We start from the raw sequence: 7,565 nt of genomic DNA, 5'->3' as shown, positions 1-7,565 counted from the left end.
TGTATAGTGTTAGAAAGTGATCTAGTTTCATTTTTTTACAAGTGGTTGACCAGTTTTCCCAGCACCACTTGTTAAAGAGATTGTCTTTACTCCATTGTATAGTCTTGCCTCCTTTGTCGAAGATAAGAGGTCCATAGGTGTGTGGATTTATCTTTGGGCTTTCTATTTTGTTCCATTGATCTATATGTCTGTCTTTGTGCCAGTACCATACTGTCTTGATGACTGTGGCTTTGTAGTAGAGCCTGAAGTCAGGCAAGTTGATTCCTCCAGTTGCATTCTTCTTTCTCAAGATTGCTTTGGCTATTTGAGGTTTTTTGTATTTCCATACAAATCTTGAAATTATTTGTTTTAGTTCTGTGAAAAATACCACTGTAGCTTGATAGGGATTGCACTGAATCTATAGATTGCTTTGGGTAGTATACTCATTTTCACTATATTGATTCTTCCAATCCATGAACAAGGTATATTTCTCCATCTATTAGTATCCTCTTTGATTTCTTTCACCAGTGTTTTATAGTTTTCTATATATAGGTCTTTAGTTTCTTTAGGTAGATATATTCCTAAGTATTTTATTCTTTTCATTGCAATGGTGAATGGAATCGTTTCCTTAATTTTTTTTTCCACTTTCTCATTATTAGTGTATAGGAATGCAAGGGATTTCTGTGTGTTTATTTTACATCCTGCAACTTTACTATATTCATTGATTAGCTCTAGTAATTTTCTGGTGAAGTCTTTACTATGTAGAGGATAATGTCATCTGCAAACAGTGAGAGTTTTACTTCTTCTTTTCCAATTTGGATTCCTTTTATTTCTTTTTCTGCTCTGATTGCTGTGGCCAAAACTCCCAGAACTATGTTGAATAGTAGTGGTGAAAGTGGGCACCCTTGTCTTGTTCCTGATTTTAGGGGAAATGCTTTCAATTTTTCACCATTGAGGATAATGTTTGCTGTGGGTTTGTCATAGATAGCTTTTATTATGTTGAGGTATGTGCCTTCTATTCCTGCTTTCTGGAGAGTTTTTATCATAAATGGATGTTGAGTTTTGTCAAAGGCCTTCTCTGCATCTCTTGAGATAATCATATGGCTTTTATTTTTCAATTTGTTAATGTGGTGAATTACATGATTTGTGGATATTGAAGAATCCTTGCATCCCTGGGATAAAGCCCACTTGGTCATGGTGTATGATCTTTTTAATGTGTTGTTGGATTCTGATTGCTAGAATTTTGTTAAGGATTTTTGCATCTATGTCCATCAGTGATATTGGCCTGTAGTTTTCTTTTTTTGTGGCATCTTTGTCAGGTTTTGGTATTAGGGTGATGGTGGCCTCATAGAATGAGTTTGGAAGTTTACCTTCCTCTGCAATTTTCTGGAAGAGTTTGAGTAGGATAGGTGTTAGCTCTTCTTGAAATTTTTGGTAGAATTCTGCTGTGAAGCTGTCTGGACCTGGGCTTTTGTTTGCTGAAAGATTTCTGATTACCGTTTCAATTTCCATTCTTGTGATGGGTCTGTTAAGATTTTCTATTTCTTCCTGGTTCAGTTTTGGAAAGTTGTACTTTTCTAAGAATTTGTCCATTTCTTCCACGTTGTCCATTTTATTGGCATATAATTGCTGATAGTAGTCTCTTATGATCCTTTGTATTTCTGTGTTGTCTGTTGTGATCTCTCCATTTTCATTTCTAATTTTATTGATTTGATTTTTCTCTCTTTGTTTCTTGCTGAGTCTGGCTAATGGTTTGTCAAAAATAAACTCAAAATTGATTAAAGATCTAAATGTAAGACCAGAAACTATAAAACTCCTAGAGGAAAACATAGGCAAAACACTCTCCGACATAAATCACAGCAGGATCCTCTATGATCCACCTCCCAGAATACTGGAAATAAAAGCAAAAATAAACAAATGGGATCTAATTAAAATTAAAAGCTTCTGCACAACAAAGGAAAATATTAGCAAGGTGAAAAGACAGCCTTCTGAATGGGAGAAAATAATAGCGAATGAAGCAACTGACAAACAGCTAATCTCAAAAATATACAAGCAACTTATGCAGCTCACTTCCAGAAAAATAAAGGACCCAATAAAAAAATGGGCCAAAGAACTGAATAGATATTTCTGCAAAGAAGACATATGGATGGCTAACAAACACATGAAAAGATTCTCAACATCACTCATTATTAGAGAAATACAAATCAAGATCACAATGAGGTACCATTTCACACCAGTCAGAATGGCTGCAATTCAAAAGTCTACAAGCAATAAATGCTGGAGAGGGTGTGGAGAAAAGGGAACCCTTTTACACTGTTGGTGGGAATGCAAACTAGTACAGCCACTATGGAGAACAGTGTGGAGATTCCTTTAAAAATTGCAAATAGAACTGCCTTATGGCCCAGCAATCCCACTGCTGGGCATACACACCGAGGAAACCAGAACTGAAAGAGACACATGTACCCCAATGTTCATCACAGCACTGTTTATAATAGCCAGGGCATGGAAACAACTTAGGTGTCCATCAGCAGAGGAATGGATAAGAAAGCTGTGGTACATATGCACAATGGAGTATTACTCAGCCATTAAAAAGAATACATTTGAATCAGTTCTAATGAGATGGATGAAACTGGAGCTTATTATACAGAGTGAAGTAAGCCAGAAAGAAAAACACCAATACAGTATACTAACACATATATATGGAATTTAGAAAGATGGTAATGATAACCCTGTATGTGAGACAGCAAAAGAGATACAGATGTATAGACCAGACTTTTGGACTCCAAGGGAGAGGGAGAGGGTGGGATGATTTGGGAGAATGGCACTGATACATGTATACTATCATGTAAGAAACGAATCGCCAGTCTATGTTCGATACAGGATACAGGATGCTTGGGGCTGGTGCATCGGGATGATCCAGAGAGATGATATGGGGTGGGAGGTGGGAGGCGGGGTCAGGATTGGGGACTCATGTACACCGGTGGCGGATTCATGTCAATGTATGGCAAAACCAATACAGTATTGTAAAGTAAAATAAAGTAAAAATAAAAATTTTAAAAATAAAAATAAAAAATCACTCCCTATTTTGTAAAATATTTCATTCACTTTTCTAGGCTACTTGAAACATCACCCATTAGATATGTTTGGGTAATCAATTTTACTCCTAAAAAAATCCCTGATTTGCCCCATTTTCCAAAGAACGTATATATGGTGAAGGGTTCAAGGGACAGGTTGTGTTGGTTTAGTAGCTAAGTCATGTTCAACCCTTGTGACCGTATGGACTGCAGCCTGCCAGATTCCTCTGTCCATGGGATTTCCCCTGGCACTAATACTGGGGTGGGTTGCCATATCCTTCTCCAGGAGATCTTCCCAACACAAGGATTGAACTGGGATCTCCTGCATTGCAGGTGGATTCTTTACTGACTGAGCCACCTGAAAAGCAGAGGGGGAATACCAAAATGTGTGGGAAATATGAGAGGATGCTGGAAAGATGTTTATCCTTTTTGAAATGTTATTTTAAAAGTATTTCTCATCAAGAAAATTGCAATGTTATGGGTTAACAGGCTGCTGTGGACAGGTTGGGGAACCTAAATATGATTTATAGTTTTGTTTTCCAGAGAAATTGCATTCAACATCCCAAGAAGCCAATTTACAACCAAATGCTAGGAGCATAAATTGTAGTTGGACATTTCCTATGTATAGATTGACTCAGAGGCTCAGGGAATAGAAGCAATCAATATCCTGTATTTGTTTCAATACCTACCTTGTTTTTCTCAATAAGTCCTTTGCTTCCCATAACAAGGAGAAGATGAAGAGGATGATAGAACAAAAGTTTTTTATGACAATGTTTATAGGCTCTCATAAATCATTAAGGAGCATCAAGAAGGCATCAACAAACACATTCCTAGATTGCTGAACAATGAGATTTTATTCTTAAAAATACTCTGCCAGGGAATAAACCAAATTATTTTCTTCTATCATAAAATAGGTAAAGAAAGACTAGACAGACACATGTACATAATGCACAGTCCAAAATTCATAAGTTCAGGTGCTCATTTGTGTTTCTAAAGGAAAAGTAAAAAGGTCTTTGGGCCCACAAGAGAACAGAATGAGATTCACTTGCAATGGGTCTCTAGTGACTACAGGTAATTCAGGCCAGGGAGCCCGAAATGACATAGGAGCATGGACAATTCAAATGAAACTATTATTTTAAAATACAATATTGATACTTTATTAAGAGTGGGAAAAGTACAAATTAGAAACCTATACTGAGATATTGAACATTTGTTTTAAATAGATTTCAGGATGGTTATCTTTGACATGTCCCCCTTGCTGAATTGCCAACTGAAAGCTCAGCATTCTTGAGACAGAACTTACATACAATAAATAAGCCAATTTTAAGATTACAAATTGATGAGCTTTAGAAAATGTATGTAGTCATATGACTATCATAATAATCATAATGTAGGATAATTTCTTCACCCTAGAAGGTTCACATGAGCCCCTCTATGGTCTATTCCACTTGTTACAATTAACATAGTTAAAGATATGATTAAATTTAAAGCTACTATCTTGCTCATGTTTTCTATTTCGCTCATCTGTTATTTTTTCCTTATTTCCTTTTTCTGTCTTTTTTTGAATTTAGTATTTCTTCCATTTTATAAACACTATTGACTTATTAGCTACATCTGTTTTTGTTCTTGCTTTCGTTTTTGTTTTAAATGGTTGTTAGGTTTACATGATACTCATTGAACTTATCATTGCACATCTTCGAATAATATAATTACATTTTATCATCTTTTGTTTCACTGTACTCATGTTTCCACCTACTATCCTTACCCTTGGCTGCTTTTTAAATGTTCTTTTTTTCAGGAACTTGATTTTTATGTTCCTTGGGGTTGTTTCCTCTGCTTTTCATTACTTAATGTCTAGTGAGCTTCTTGGAGCTGTGGAGCTTATAATTTGAGAAAATTGCAGCCGTTATTTGTTCAAATAGTTCTTTATTCCACCATCCCTTTCCTTTAGTTCTGGGAATCTAATTATATGTATGTTAGATTGTTTGAGTTTGTTTCAGATGCCACTGATTCTTTATTGTTTTGTTTCCTCTCTTTATTTTGGATTATTTCTAGTACTATGTCATTAAATTCCCCTGTGATTTTTTTAGGACCTCATCTGGTGTTAATCCTAATGTTTTGTTATTTCAGATACTGTATCTTCAATCTCTAGAAGTTACAATTAAGCCTTGTTTATATCTTTCATTTTTATCCTCATACTGTTCATGTCTCTATCTTCTTAAGCATATATGTCATATTTAGAAGAGCTAAGTTACTTGTTTCTTAATGCTATCATCTGACATATCTTGGTCTGCTCCTGTTGACTGAATTTTCTCCTATTTATGAATCATATTTTCCTATTTCCCAGCATAAATGGTCATTTTTGACTAGATGCCAGACATTGTAATTTTTATCTTGAGTGCAGGATTCATTGTATACCATTGTATAGTGAATTGGGTATTATTCCAGAATAAAATCAAGTTACCTGGACTCAGTTTGAAAAAAAAAACTCAGACATCCTTTTAAGCTTTCTTATGGCAGCTGGGTCCAGGGCTAATTTAGACCCATAATTAACACAATATGCTTTTGAAGTCCTGCGTATTACCTGATGCCCTGTGTATTACAAGGTGTTTTCACCCTGGCCAGCGGGAATACAAATACTATTGTCAGCCCTATGTATGCACCTCCCAATTTTTGGCCTATTTCTTTCCAGGGCTTTTTTCTCCAACCTTGAGGAATTTTTTCTCATCATGCAAAGATCCACACTCAGCCAAAGGCTATAAGGAACCCTTCTGAAGATCTCTCCACGTGTGTGCTTGTACTCAGTTGCTTCAGTCATGTCAGACTCTTTAGGACCCCATGGACTGAAGCCCACCAGAATCCTCAGTCCCTGGGATTTTCACAGCAAGAATACTGGAGTGGGTTGCCATTTCCCCCTCCCAGGGATCTTCCATACCCAGGGATCAAACCCACATCTCTTGTGCCTCCTGATTTGAAAGGGTTCTTTACCATTAAGCCTTTCTAGGCATTTTATCCAATAGGGTCTTATCAACTTGGCCTCCCCAAACTCCGATTTTTGTCTCCTCAACTCAGTACAACTGTCAGGCTCTGTTTTGAAATATATTACTTCTTGGAACCTGCCATTTGGCAGGAAACTGGAATGACTATAGGGTTTACCTCATTCTTTCCTTTCTCTCAGGGATTATCATACTGTACTGCTTGTCATTCAAAGACTGAAAACCATTGTTTCAAATATTTTGTCTGGTTCTTTCTAGTTGTTTAATATGTAAAAACATCTGGTCTGGTCCCTGTTACTCCACCATGGCCAGATGAATGATATAATTTTAACACTGAAAATAAGACTCTGTGCCTACCGAAGCAAAGTGAATCTTGCTTCATTGCCATTCATACACTTAGTAATATTAACTTATTTAGAAGTGACATCAGCAGGATGACTGAATAAGCTGTCCCTCGCATATATCCTCCCCTCGGCAACAATAATTTGACATGGCTACCTGGGTGGCTGAGCGGTAAAGAATCTGCCTGCCAATGCAGGAGATGCAAGAGATGTGTGTTCGATGCCTGGGTCAGGAAGATTCCCTGGAGAAGGCAATGGTAACCACTCCTGTATTCTTGCCTGGAAAATCCCATGGATGGAGGAGCCTGGCAGGCAACAGTCCATGGGGTCACAGAGAGTTGGACAGGACTGAACACACAGCACTCACATGGACAAAAGTGTCTTAATGTGAGCTTTGGGATCCAGATTGTAGGCTATGAAACTGAAGTGTAGTCAAAGACTGAAGTCATTTTAAGAAGGCAGTTCACCACCATATGGCTGACTTGTGAACTGTGGTCCTGCCTACAGACAAACAGTTCCATACCCATAAGAACTCAGCTACAGCCCCTTTGGGTTTGGATCTGTTACCAGCACCAGATACCGAGGAAGCCTGGAGGAGTGATGTCCACCTGTGCACTGGATAACAAAAGAGGCTCATGAACCCCCTCCAGCCCCTCTTGACCACAGTCTGAGAACCCCCAAAGGTAAGCCTATGAAACTTCGTCCGAATGCAAACTCTGAAAGGGTCTTGTACCTGGGCTCCAGTCCATTCCAGCCAGAGTCCATAAACAATCCTGATGGCTCAGGAACCCTGCAGAAAACACTCCTGTCTGCATCCCCGGAGATCTTGAAAGGGCCTTACACTGGGGATCTAAGGACCTAAGCATCCCCATCGACAGATGAGTGAACAAAGAAAAGGAGATGCATACATACACTACTCAACATTATTTCACCAGGCAAAAGAAGAAATCTTGCCATTTGCAGCAACATAGATGGACTTTAGTAGTAGGCTAAGTGAAATAAGTCGGAGAAAGACAGTATCATGTGATTTCACTTACATTAGAATCTTTAAAAAAGCCAAACCAAAGTGGAATGGTGGTTGCCAAGGATGGGAAGTAGGGGAAATGGGGAGATTTTGGTCAATGTGTACAAAGTTCTAGTCGCTCATCCAGTTATAAAATAATAAGGTCAGGGAA

Source organism: Capricornis sumatraensis, chromosome 4 (genome assembly GCF_032405125.1).
Source record: "Capricornis sumatraensis isolate serow.1 chromosome 4, serow.2, whole genome shotgun sequence".
Classification (NCBI taxonomy): Eukaryota; Metazoa; Chordata; class Mammalia; order Artiodactyla; family Bovidae; genus Capricornis; species Capricornis sumatraensis.
The sequence above is the reverse complement of the archived record's forward strand: the minus strand, read 5'-3'. Positions refer to the sequence as shown.